Here is a 13,990-nt window from a genome sequence, read left to right as displayed (position 1 = left end):
AGTGTCGCCCACTAAAGATCCCTTCATAGAGGGGTTTAGGAGAGGAGATGGGTCAGTCAGGGTGCGAGGTAGTTCCAATGAAGAACACAGCTTTCCCCAAGATCCTGGATGCTTCCTCCCCCCAACTACCATGATCCGAATTCTACCTTGCAGGACTGGATAGGGCAGAGGTTGTACACTGGTGCATATGGGGGCTGGAGGCACAGGGAATCCAGGGTGGACGATACCTTCAGGACCAAGGGTGTGAGGGGCGATGCTGGGAGAGTGGAGGGTGAGTGGGTTGGAAAGGGGGAACTGATTCTAAGGATCCACATGTGACCTCCTCCCTGGGAGATGGACAGCAGAGAAGGGGGGGAAGGGAGACTCTGGATAGGGCAAGATATGACAAAATAACAATGTTTAAATTACCAAGGGCACATGAGGGAGGGGGGGGATTGTAAACAATAAGATCCAAACACAGAGGAGGGAACAGGACCAGCGCCTAAATTCTAGACGCCCAGTTTGTGGAAAGCTGTAGATGATAGCGGAAGTCCAAAATCCGCTGGCAGGGTCCTTGTGTGCATTGAGTCCCTGGTAAATCCCCACGGGGTGTAGCCTCGGAAGGTTAATAGCCCGACTAGCAGATGAGGTGCTCTGTAAAGAGGTTCTCAGCAACGTGCTAGTCTAGAAATATAATAACTTGCCATTAGATTTCCCTTCAGATCCGCTTTCAATTGATCCTAGATTTTAAACATTGTTTGATTTTTCTTAGATTGAGGTCTCTCAGTGTTTAACATGATAATTATTGCTGGTCCCTTTTCTCCCTTCCTTCTGTTCTTTGTCCTTGCTTCACATGCTTTTCTGTACAGGGAAACCAGCCAACACCCACAGGTACAAGAAGGAAGAGAATGTTCCAAAGTTGATGGTGGTGACCCCTTCTTAATACGACTGAACTATTGAATTGTATGCTGTGAACAATTACCATTATAGCTCGATGAAACTATTTAAGAATTTTCTCAAGTATTTCAGTTAGTGATAAATGCGAGAAAAGTTGCTAAGCTACTTTTTGTATCTCATTTCAGTGGAAGCAGTCCTCACAGGGGTTGCTTTAGAATGAATCAGCAGTTTTTGAATTGATATTATATCTTATAGGTAGTGTGAGTAAGCTAGTTAGCAACTCTAAGAAAAGTCTGAAATACATAAACTTGAGTTAAAAGTAAGTGTAAATCTGTGCATTGTATATAAAGACCTACTGTATTCTCTTTGCCTCTTAATGAAAATTTTCTTACAATTCTGTTCTAGGATCCAGGTTCTCATTACTAAGAAACGAGGATGCAGAACACCAAAGCTTTTCTCTGTTGCTAATCAGGCATAGAGGAATGAAAGAGGTCAACTATTCAATATAAGCAAAGGCACAATTTTCTCATACTTAATAAAAATGATAGCATTTTATAGCACATTTGTTTAAACCAAATTTGCTAATCTGATTTGATAGAAAGGAACTGCGTAAAAGATTAATATATTGGACTAGTGTCTCTAATATAATTGAAGACTTAGATTTGCACATCATATTAGTGGCTTTCATGCTCTTTGTGCAATTTTCTGATGGAATTAGTGCCACCTGCAACACACGCACAACTTCTTATATTATCAGGAGAAATTTTACTATAAATAAGCAAGTTTATACTTTTTTTAAACATGCTTTTGAGTGCATTGATTTCCTAATTTGAAGAGAATGTCACTTCACTGAAGACAATGATTTTGTGCTTTCTTCAACTCCAAAGATTACGCCCACTTCAGCAGCACAGGTGACGTTTTTGTCCCTGTATCCTCCACTAATCAGGAATAGTATTTTTACTTTCTTTTGTTTGTTGTTGTTGTTGTTATTGTTTTTCAGATACCTTCATGTTCATTTGCCTCAACCTTTGATATGAATATTTCTGACATTGTGAGCTTGATGGTCAGAATGGTTATATAATTTCTGATCCCTAAAAAAGGATTTTTTCAAATAAATCTTATTTACTCAACTGGAAATAAAGATCATGGGAGTGGATTAGTATGCATTCAAATTGTCCATTGAATGGTCCCCTCCTGTTCTCAGTATCAAGTCTAAACTCCCTAGCATGGCCCATGAGCCAGCTCATGTGCTGGCCAGGCTCATTATCACTCCAGTCTCATGTCCTGCCATTCTCTTCTTTTTCTCCCCCTGGTTCCATGTCTTACCGAACTACCTCCAAGTCCCCTAAAGACGTCAGGTTATATTTCATAACTCTTGTGACTTTGCACAGCTGGCTTTTCAGAGTGAGCTTCCTTTGAGAGCTACTTCACGACCTTCCTTCTATTCTGATAGGTGTTCTCCTCTGAGTGAGGACCTTGCCCATTCCACCTTCACCATGGATGGAAGTTCCTGTCTCTAGAAGTTACTATGACCTCAATTACAACTCTTGGTCCATGGTACAATAATTACATACTTGTATGTCTCTCTTTCTTTCTACATTGTGACCTTCTGAAAGACAAAGGCTCTCATCCCTGGATAACTTTTTAGTTTTGACACAATAAGCATTTGGTAAATAAATAAATGAACCAATGATTGAGAGGGTCATTAAGACTATATTCTATCCACTGTAAGTCCTGTTGTCATTGGTTGTAATCCATCCTTGATCTTTGCATGTTAACATACAACCGTTTCTGTCTAACATAATTAATAATTCTTCATCTTTTCTGTCTATGTATCATGTACACATCTGAGGTCATCTGGTAATTAGATTTTCTGCTGTTTGGTGATAAAGCAAAACCTTATGAGACATTATAGACATGATTTGGCAAGGATGTTTCTCTGTTCTCTCTTTCTCTCCTTATTTTAGAAAGGCAAATATAATTTACACCTATATTAGTAGTTATGCTAGAGAAGGCATCAGTAGGGAGTCCTTGTCAATAGATTGTGAATTTCTTTTATTGCATACATGATATTTTCAGAACTATGTAAGTTGAAGGATCATACTCAAGTGGTAGAGTCCATCAGTCCCAAGAAGCTTCCCATAGTGGACACAGAATTCAGATACTGTGGAGAAGGTAGAGCTGTGGTGTGGACACTATGGTGTCTTCTAGGGTCTTTAAGCACTTCTAAACAAATACACATTCATTTAGTCCCATGCTTTATTATGTACCACATGTCAACTCCCCAAAGAACAATGCATCTGCCTTGGAAGGAGTACAACCAAAAAACTCCTTATAGGTAAGGATGGTGATACAACTTCTCATGTTCTTTGGCTATATTATCAGGAGAGACCAGTCCCTGGAAAGAACATTATATTTGGTAGAGTACAGGGACCCTTGACATGATGAACTGACACAGTGGGTTGAAGCATCTCCGTGGTGAGGAGAGCATAGGACCAGGGGGTGCTCAGTTTGTTGGACACATGGTTGGGAGGAATTGGATAGTACTAGACTCTACCTAGCAACAACCACAAGGACAGCAGCATTTGATCAATGTGCCAAGATCTTCTGTAACGATAGTACACTCGACGAGCTGTTCCAGTGGAGCTAGAGTGAGGGCGATTTCCCGCACATGAATGACGCAGTAATGCAAGGCGCTTCTTGGAAGAGATGGCAACATTCTCAAACGGGGGTTGTATTGCATTTAGATAATTTCCCCACAAAGAATCAAATCTGAAACTGTAATAGCAATCAAGGAAAAACATATTAGTTCCTCTCTATTTTTTTCACATGTAACTTCCTTACTCACTCCTCTGAATATTATGCTATGTGACATACAGAAATGATTATTTCACTTTGGCTTCAGATATAGATTTTCCTCTAGCCTGAGAAACAACATGATGTATTCAAATATACAAAACTAAAAAGGTATTACATAATTAAACTTATCTTGTAGTTTCTCCCAAAGTGGTTAAGCGAAGGAATTAAAGGAAGTCAGAAACAAGCTTTTGATTTGTACTTAACCTCCCTTGGGCAGACCAATATCCTTAGCTTACGGGTGCAGCATGAATGAATGAGTGATGGAGTAGGCGGCTACAACACTTTACAGTGCTCTGTGTGACAGCCTGCTTTAGACTGCGTGGAGCTTTACCGTCTCCAGTGTGAGGGCTTGCTGCTGAAACAAGAGCTCACTCTCCTGGCACAGACTCTCATTCAATAGCACACCTTTGGAGCCGGCCACTTCCTCCTGTGTTTCACAACCTCTGGTCTCCCGCGACAGATAAGCTCAGCGTCACCTGAAAAGTGGGGCACTGTGCATCCTGCTTGTGCTAGTCCAGGCTCCATTGAAGGCTCTGTGCAACATACCAAACTCCAAATTTACTTCCGTTATTTGAACTAGGTTCAGAAGATTTAAATAGAAGAGCCTTTTCCATTTCATAAAGCAAAAGGTACACTCTCAAAAATATAAACTTTAGAGGACTTTTTTCCTCTGCAGCTTGCATGTGCAATTTTTACTCGATTTTTCAGAGTGCTTTTATATCGTAAATATTGCTCACAATCTGTCTCTGTGTGGGGTAATATTCTTTCTCTCTTAAAGCTGAGGGAAACACACTCTGAGCAGACATGACTAGCTTAAGATTATACAGTCATTAAGTATCTGCAATCAGGATTCTGAGTGGCACTTCTGATCTCAGATCAATATTTTTTCACTCCAGGATATGTAACACACACTGTGTAAATGTAAATATATATTCTGAAATATACAGCTATACTCTCCCATCTAAATTTTCCAAATAATTATTAAAGTGGCAGATTTAAAAGTGAATGCCCCCCCACCAACCAGGTGTTCCTGATGTCTTCTTAAAACCAAACAATAATTTAGCTTAATTAACAAAATTAGGTGTCTTTAAGTTATGGTCTTTGAAGGATTATTTCTATAGGATCCAACTGACTATAGCAACTTAAAAGATGAGATAGGGACTTTAGGAGGCAGTGCATTTATGTTACTCAAAGAACAACTCAGAAAAGGAGGATGAGAACAGCTACACAGTCCAGTCTGGAATGATGTCAGTAAGTTGTATACATAGAAACTGTTGAATTGATGTGTGCTTTGCTATGTGTTTCCTCAACAACAACAACAAAATAAATGAAATCAGTGTTTTAAACATGAATGTCCCCAATGAGTCACTCACTCACATAACCATCGAGTTGATTTCAACTCACAGTGATCCTGAAGCGTCGTTCTATTACCCACATCCATGTAGAGTCCCTTCCCCACCCTTTGATACTACTGTCTTGTCCCTCCCACCCCCACGAAGAACCTGGAATGAAATGAAAATGACCCAGTGGGTCTTGATCAGAAGAAGGCTCATAGCTTCGATTTCCGTCTCAAATAGCACTCACCCAGGGATAATCCAGGTACCCTCTAGAAAGTTGGACTACATTGAGATGACAATGTCCAGAGGAAGCCCAAATCAGTCATGTCAAGAAACAATATGGAGAGACAGATACCAAATACACTGTTCCAGCCATGTTAGTCCATGTGCCAGAAATAGAGGTGAAGAAACCTTCGAGACTCAGTGTCTTCCCCTCTCTGACTGCAATCATAGGAGAGACCCATCAAGCAATGGCAGCTCAGCTGAACCAAGATAGTCCATAGAACGACAGAAGAAAAGATAAATTGTTATTTCAAATATCCTAGTCTTGGTTGACTTGATATGCAGCAAGAGATAACAGAAATAGTAAGGTTCAAGTTTGTGTACTTTCCTTTGAAAATTACATTATGTTTTATATATTCTCAAAACTAAATGAGCAAACAAAGAAGCAAGGAAAACTATCAAAACTTAAGCGATCATTTTATTAAAGTGGTTTTGAAAAACAAAACAAAACAAAAAAACCCCATCTATCCACCAATAAAAGATGATGCATCCAGGGTGCAGTGCAGCACTGATGAGACACCCAACTACCTTTTAGTTCTTTCATATTTCCCCCCCTGGAGGAAATATTAGTTTTACCTCATCAATATTGTGAGACCTGCGCATGTTCATTTGTATAATTAAGATCATTCGATGTATGAAATCTAAGATAGATAAATCCTTCAGAAATAGTAATGGGAGTAATGATTCCCTGAAAGTACAAAAAGAGAGGGAGTGGACTATCTTATCAAGGATGCTTTTATCACAAACAGGATGGGAAAATCAAGAATCTAATCTCTACCTGGAGCAGATATTTTACTTTATTTGCAGTTTCCTCTAGTATCCTGCTTGCTAGCTCCAGAGATCTGTGCTCATGACGATAGATTCACATTCCATAAGATCAAGGGTCCTCTGTTGAAACACAGACCATGGTGTACAAAAGTTTATGAATTGTGTTAGCAATTGAGGAACTGCACACGCAGCCATCCTGGTGCTAGTGTTGAGAGGAATGTATTGTCATCTGACTCTGATTCGGGAGTCTAAAGCCTTTCAGAAGCATTTGTGGGACTAATGCTTATGAGGTGGGAAGTAAGAAAGAATCTCAGATTCTTCAGAGTTCTTAAAAATTAGTTGAGCTCATTTGCTAAATCAATATAATTGTTCAGTCATTGTTAAGATTTTAAAAATTAATATTAGATATCATCTTGTTCAACTCACTGAAACTCTCCCAGATCTTGTTTCATTTGGGTTAATAGGGCATGAGTGAAATCCCTCATATTTGGTAATGCTAATGGTAAAAGTGATTCTTACCTTGACTGGTTGAGCTGAACTCTGTGTTCCCAATGGTAATTCTTCATTTTACAGCGCTCATATGGGACGCCCAGCAAACTGACCAGATCCTTTGGATGTCGAAGGGTCAAAAAAGGGTAGTGGACTCTAAGAAGACTTTATGGAGTCTGGAAGCAGAATTTCCAGTGAAGAATAGAATTTCTGAAATTGATACTCCACAAGAGCTGATTTGTCTTCAGATGCTCATCAAGTAGTTGGGTCCCATCAGCATTTTTTTTTGCATTAAATGTTTAATTGTGAGAAAATCACACATTAATATGTAGTTGTAAGAATCAATGCCAAGAGATATCCTGTGTCCTTTCCCCACATTCTCCTATTGGTAATATCTTGTAAAACAGTACAGCATCACGACCAGTATGTTGATACATCAAAATAGAGGTTTTCAACACCTCAAGGATTCCTCACATGGACCCTGTAGAGTCATGCCTACTACTCTCCCACACCCACTCCCTCCTTATCCTCCAAACCAAACCAAATCAAACGCACTGTTCTTGAGCTGATTCTGACTCACTGTCACCCTATAGGACAGTAGAACTGCCCCTGTGGATTTCCAAGGCTGTCACTTTATGAGGGTGGAAAGTCTCATCTTCTGCGAAGCAGCTGGTGGTTTCCAGCTGCTGACCTTGTTGTTAGCAGCCTGACATGGAACCCCCCACACCCCCCAATGTCCTTGTGGCCATTTATAGGATGTTAGAGATGAAGTGACCTTTGGGGATGAACTTTTCTTATTTAATTAGTCATAATTGACTTTTCTTACTTAGCATAGTTCCTGACATCCATTCAGATTGTTACATATATGTATGCATTGTCCTTTTATATCATTGAGTAGTATTTCATGGTATTCACATATCACAGTTTGTTCATCCATTCAGCCATTAGAGGACACTTGGTTTGCATCCAATTTGGGCTATTATGAAGATAGAGTCCATAAGCATACTTGTATAAGTTTTTGTATGAATATATCTCTCAATTTTAGGGGGGAAATGCTCAAGGGTACAATTATTGGCATGCATGGTAATTGCATCTACATTTTGTTATTGTTTTTAACAACTGGGCAAATGGTTTCCAAAGTGGCTGTAGAAGATTATGAGGGCACTGGTGATCTGGTGGTTATACGTCAAGGTCAGCAGTTCTAAGCCACCAATGTCTCCGCAGGAGAAAAACAGGGCTTTCTGCTCCCATAAAAGTTATAATCTCAGAAACTCACAAGGGCAGTTCTATCCTGTCCTATAGGGTTGCCATGAATCAGCATTGACTTGATAGCAGTGAGTTTGTTTTATTGTTTTTGTTTCTAGAATTTTATACTCCTAGAGGTGTTATGTCTGTTGTCTAATTTAGTTGCATTCTTACCAACACTAGTGTTGTCACTAACCATTTTGATAGGTGTGTAAATGTGTATAATTACAGTTTTAATTTAAATTTCCCTTATGGCTGATGACATGATGGCAGTGCAGTTAATGGATAATGATATTTTGATTTGAAAATATTTTAATGTGATTATTTGCCATCTGTATATTCAGCACATCTTCTTTGGGAAAAAATTTCTTTATATCTTTTGCCTATCTTCTCACTTGATCATTTTCTGTGAAGTTTGTAGTCTTTAGAATATAGTCTAGATTCTAGTTTTTTGTCTGTATTTGATTTGTAAATATTTCTTCCCACTCTCTGTCTTGTCTTTTTGAAAGAGTCTTTCATAGAACAAACATTTTTAAGTTTTGATGAAGTTTCAATAACTCAACTTCTTTTATATTGATTGTGATTTGGGTATCTATTTCAGAAAATATCACCTTGCTCTAGATCCTTAGGTCTGTATATTTTGTGATGTATATTTAAATTTGCAATCCATATTGAGTTAATTTTTCTATTAAGTGGAAGATGGTAAAAAAGTAAACCGACAGCTTTGGAAACGCTGTGGTGCAGTTGTACTTTGTCTAGAGAGGCTTTGAATTAGGATAAAGTAAATAGCAGTCTTTTTATAGCTTTTTCTATAGCTATAAAAACTCTTCCTGGGATTTTAATTGAAATTGGGTTATGACTTTATCAATTTGGGATAAATTGACAGTGTTTTTATGTTGATTTCTAGAATAATCTACGAACATAGTATGGGTGTCCATTTATTTAGATCTTGTTTTGTTAGCACTTTTCATTTTAGTCTCAAGGTTTGTACATTTTTTGTTAGATATTTTTTAAGAATCATAAATTACTTCATATTTTTATCAGTGTTTGCATATATAGGGGTATGCCCCCCCCGCCCCCAGTGGCTTTTCACTGGGAGGAGCAGAGCTTTCCTAGTGCACATTTTTCCTGCTAGGCGAGCATCTGGCAACTTGCTCTGAGTTAGCGAACTCAGTGGCATTGCCTGTGAAGGTTCTGCCTGGTCACAGTGAACTGTTTGTTAAAAGCAGTTTCATTCGAGCCTTGTGTGTGTGTGTGTGTGTGTGTGTGTGTGATGGCCAATTTACGAGAAGAACATGTAGCTGTGAAAGTTTCTTTCTTGCTTGGGAAAAATGCCACAGAAACTGTTGTGATGCTGAACACAGCTTAAGGGACAGCACTATGGGAAAAAACCTCACATTTATGAATGATTTTCTCCTTTCAAAAAAGGTGAAATATTATTGATGACAAGCCTCTTTCTGGACATCCATCAACTTCCTGAACAGACAAAAACATTGACTTGGCATTTGGAGGTTGATCCACCAGGTCAGACTGTGAATCAAGCTTTCTATTTAGATGTTCTTAAAAGATAGCGTGTGTTAGTCTGGGTGGACTAGAGAAACAAGTCCAGAGACACTCATATGTGTGCAAGAGAGAGCTTTATATCAAAGAGCAATCATATATTGAGAAATCATTCCAGCCCCGTCGCGATCAAGTCCATAAATCTGATATTAGCCCATAAATTCCTCTTCAGATTCACACAGCACATTCAATGATGCCAAATGCAGGAAGATCACAGGCCAGTGGGTGGAAAGTCCTGTGGATCCAATGACAATGGATCTATCATCAGGCTTTCACTACCATCAGCATTGGCTCCATGTAGCTTGTCAATAGGAAGGTGTAGCAGAGAGAGTGCGTCCTGCATCCAGGGAGGAAGAGAGGCTGTGACCTGATTGACAGGCTAGACTCCACCCCTTCATTCTACTTATTAAGTTGATGTGAAATTATGTAACTACCACATAGTGTAACAAAAAAAGACCTAATTCGTGGCAGATGAGGGACTGGTTTTGCCACCACGACAATGTACCTGCTCACGCAGCATCTCAGTGCACCAGTTCTTGGCAAAAAACAGCATGCCTCTCTTGCCCTATGCACCTTACTCACATGACCTCGCTCTATGTGACTTCCCTTTGTTTCTGAGAATGAAGAGGGACATGAAAAGACAGCGATTTGACAACATAGAAGAGGTGAAGAGAAAAATGAGGGAGCTGCTGTCAGCCATCCAAACAGATAAGCTTGAAAAATGAAATAGCAGATTTGACAAATGTATTAAGTGTAATGGAGAGTACTTTGAAGGTGATAAAGCTGTTTTGTAAAAACCTTTAAATACATAGCTTTGGGTAGGAAAAAAACTTCCATTTTTCTGGGTACCCCTTCATATCCTGCTACTAAGTAGAAATAAAGTAGATTTTTGTATGTTTATCTCACATCCTAAGATGTTGCTAAACTCATTTAATAATTCTAGTATATATTTATACACACATATCTTGATGTTGTATTCATAGATACACATTTTTAGATATTCTATGTGCACCATAATGACATCCACACATAAGAAATGTGCTATACCTTCCTTTCTCTATGAGTGCCAGCTATTTCTGTCGTACATAATGTTGCTGTGGTTAGATTTTCCAGTATTTTGTTGAATAGCAGTGGTGAGGAAAGACATCTCCGCCTTGTCCAAAATCTCAAGGGGGAAAACATGCAGTCTGATCATGAAATATTATGGTAACTCTGGGTTTTCTCTAGGTATTTTTCATAAAATTGAGGATATTTGCACCAATTCCTATTATTTCCCTCAGTGAGCTTTTCATGAATGTTGTTTTTGTAAGGTGTCGTTCAGTCAGTTCTGACTCACAGCAGCTCTATTTCCAGTGGGATAAAACACTGCTCAGTCCTGTGTGATCGTCACAAATGTTCTTATATTTGAGCCCCTGGTTGCAGTCACTGTGCCAATTCATTTATTAAGTGCTACCCTCTCTTTATTCCTGCCCTTCTCCTGAAAACATGTCCCAAGTCCACGAGACCAATCTTGCCACCTTTACTTCTAAGCAACATTCTGTACATCTTCCGAGATGGCTTTGTCTCTTCTTCTGGCCGTCCATAGAACTTTCAGCGCCACAATTCTTCACCAGCATTGTCATTCAGATGCATCGATTCTTCTGCTGTCTTCCTTATTCCCTGTCCAACCTTCACGTGCATTCAGCACATTGAAGATAACATGGCTTGGGGCAGGTGAAAGCAGGCAAAGCACTTAGTCCACTAAGTGACATCCTTGCCTTTTAACACTTTCAAGAGGTTTTGTGCAGCAGATTTACTTACGCAGTGCAATGTGTCTTTTGAATCTTGACTGCTGCTTCCATGGACGTTGATTGTGGATCTAAGTAAGATGGAATCCTGCACAATTTCAACGTCATGCTCCATCAGTAAGTGACCGTCCCGAGTGCTTTTCTCCACACTTTCCATCACAATGGCGGACTCGACTGTGAGAAAGCCGCTCTCTCGAGATTGTACTTTGAAGACCTTCAACCCTAGAGGCTCATTTTCTGGCACGGTCTCTGACCTTGTTCGGCTTCCATTTTCCTGGATAGGTGTTGCGTTTGTCACAAGTTTTCTCTGCATTAACTTCATAGGAACAGGTGATTTTTCTGTTTGCTCTGTTAACATGATGGATTGCATGGATGGGTTTGCAAATACGGAATCATTTTTTTCCCCTAGAATAAACCTTACTTGGTTATGGTATATAATTGTAAGTACTTCTATAAATTGTTGAATTCCATTTAATACTGCTTTAAAAATTCCCGAGCTGCATGCATGAGTTATGTTGGTCTCCCTTATTTCTTTTTTCCTTTCTATTGTTGACATTTTGTCCTGGATCTGTTATTGGGCTAAATATTAGCTTTACAAAATGAATTGATGAATAGTGAAGAGTCTCTTCCAATTCTTTCTGATGGAGAGATAGTGGAAACTGAATTTTTTGGTGTTGGAGTAATGCTGCTTCAAGAGTGATGCTCCTCATTGCCTCTGCTCCCAAATTGTGGAGATGATAGAGTTTAAGTCTTCTTCAAATGATGGGAGAATTCGTCAGTGAAACCGTGTGGAGCTGGAGCACTCCATGTGGTTCTCATTGTGCAAGTGCGGGTAGATTGTGTCTTTGAAGAGATTGGCTTATATGACCTAAATATTCCCTTAGTTTTTCTTCATCTGAGATGTTTTAAATGTCATCTACATTTCTGAAAAATTTTTCGTTCAATATTTAAAATATTTTGTTCTCAATGCCTTCTGACCTGCGTGGTTTCTAGTGAGAAAACTACTCTAATTCTAATTGTTTATTTCTTCTAGTTAAGGTGTGATTTTCCAATGGCTGTTTAAACTTTGTAATTTTGTCATTCACTTTGGAAATTTAATGATTATTTGTCTTACTGTATGTTTTGAATGTATCTTTGCTTCCAGTACACTGGGCTACTTGAATCTGTATTTCTTGCCAGTTTTCGAGGTTTTCTGCATTACATGTCTGAGGGGTCCTCATCCCTACTCTTTTCTGCTCTGCTGACAGGACTCTGATGATACAAGTTCATCGATTCTTTTCTTGGTTCCTTCTACTCTGCTGTCGAGCCCATTCATTGAGCTTTTATTCCAATGATTGTGTTTTCTAGTCCTACAGTGTCTATTTAGTTCTTCTCTACATCAAGTTTATTTACTGAGATTTCCAATGTCTTAATTGAGATTTTCTATTATCTTATTTTTTAAATGTGCCCACAAATGTGCATTTCAGAATTTTTGCATAGCTACTTTAAAATCTTTGCCAGGTAATTCTAAGATTTCTGTCATCTTGGTTTCATCATCTATTGACTTAAATAACCTTTTGTGATCATCATGGTTTAGGATATAATGAGTGATTTTGCATCGTAGTCTTGACATTTGGTCTGAATCGCTGGGTCTTAGTTCAACTTTCTCTTTCAGCTGGTTTCCTCTGTCACCATTCTGGCAAGGAATGAACTGGTGCTGTTTTGTTCTGACGAGGTGGTAGTGGAAATCTGAGTCCTTTGCTTAGATCCACTGACGTTTGAAAGGTCTTTTCGCATTAATAATCCTTCTCTAATCCACTATCCAATGCTATAGTGTGAAAATGCATGCAAAGAAATCATTTCCACAATGTGTTCTCCTTTCCCGGAAATATATAAAATCCTTAAATTAAAAAAAAAATTATAAAAATGAAACTGCTTATCAACTTCCTTATCAGTTTATATGACCATTCCACCCTTGAGAACTTCTCTGCTAGACACTGCCATTTCTAAAGTACAGTTTAGAAACCTATATTTGAGGAAATATTTCAGTAGCTGAAGAAATTCCTCAATTGCTATTTTAAAAGTCCCATTGTGCACCAAGTCAATACCAATAACTGAAACGATCTCAATAGAACTGTTTAATCTTAAGCATATAGAAACCACTCAAGCAGAAGAGAATATAAAATGTGCTAGTAAAGAGCAAGATGGAAAAAAGACTAATACGTTCAGGCTAGACATTGAATTATATACAAATTAGACACCAGCATATAATGGGACCTTTTCTGTAAATTTGGCAAAAAGTGATGTGACTCTAAAATTCTATACCAATAAAACTGTGTTTCTCTGGGAAAGAAAGCTATGGGTGTACTTAAGACGAAAAGTAGCGACAGTGTATCATTCCTAAAATAAATAAACAATGAAATAATTAAAGATATAATAAATCCAATAGTGACACTGAATTAACAATACAATTTTAAATTCATATATGAAGAACTCTTAGTGTAAAAGAATCTGCATGAGAGCACATAATTAAAAAAATAAAAACACAAAATTAAATAAAGATTGTTGTAACTACAAGTAGCCTAAAACAGCAATAAGGTTTGAAAGAAGAGAGATGTAATATTAGAATAATAGTCTTCTTATGGCTTGTTTTGTTTATAAAAATTTTAAAAATATCAGAATAACAATGTGTGCTTGAACTTGTGGGGGAAAAGAGAGGAGTTCATTGGTCATGTCAATAGCTTTTATTTATCTTTGTAGTCGATGATGCTAAAGACAGAGAAAACTTTTAAAACACTTTTCCCTTGA

Source organism: Tenrec ecaudatus, chromosome 11 (assembly GCF_050624435.1).
Source record: "Tenrec ecaudatus isolate mTenEca1 chromosome 11, mTenEca1.hap1, whole genome shotgun sequence".
NCBI lineage: Eukaryota > Metazoa > Chordata > Mammalia > Afrosoricida > Tenrecidae > Tenrec > Tenrec ecaudatus.
The sequence above is the reverse complement of the archived record's forward strand: the minus strand, read 5'-3'. Positions refer to the sequence as shown.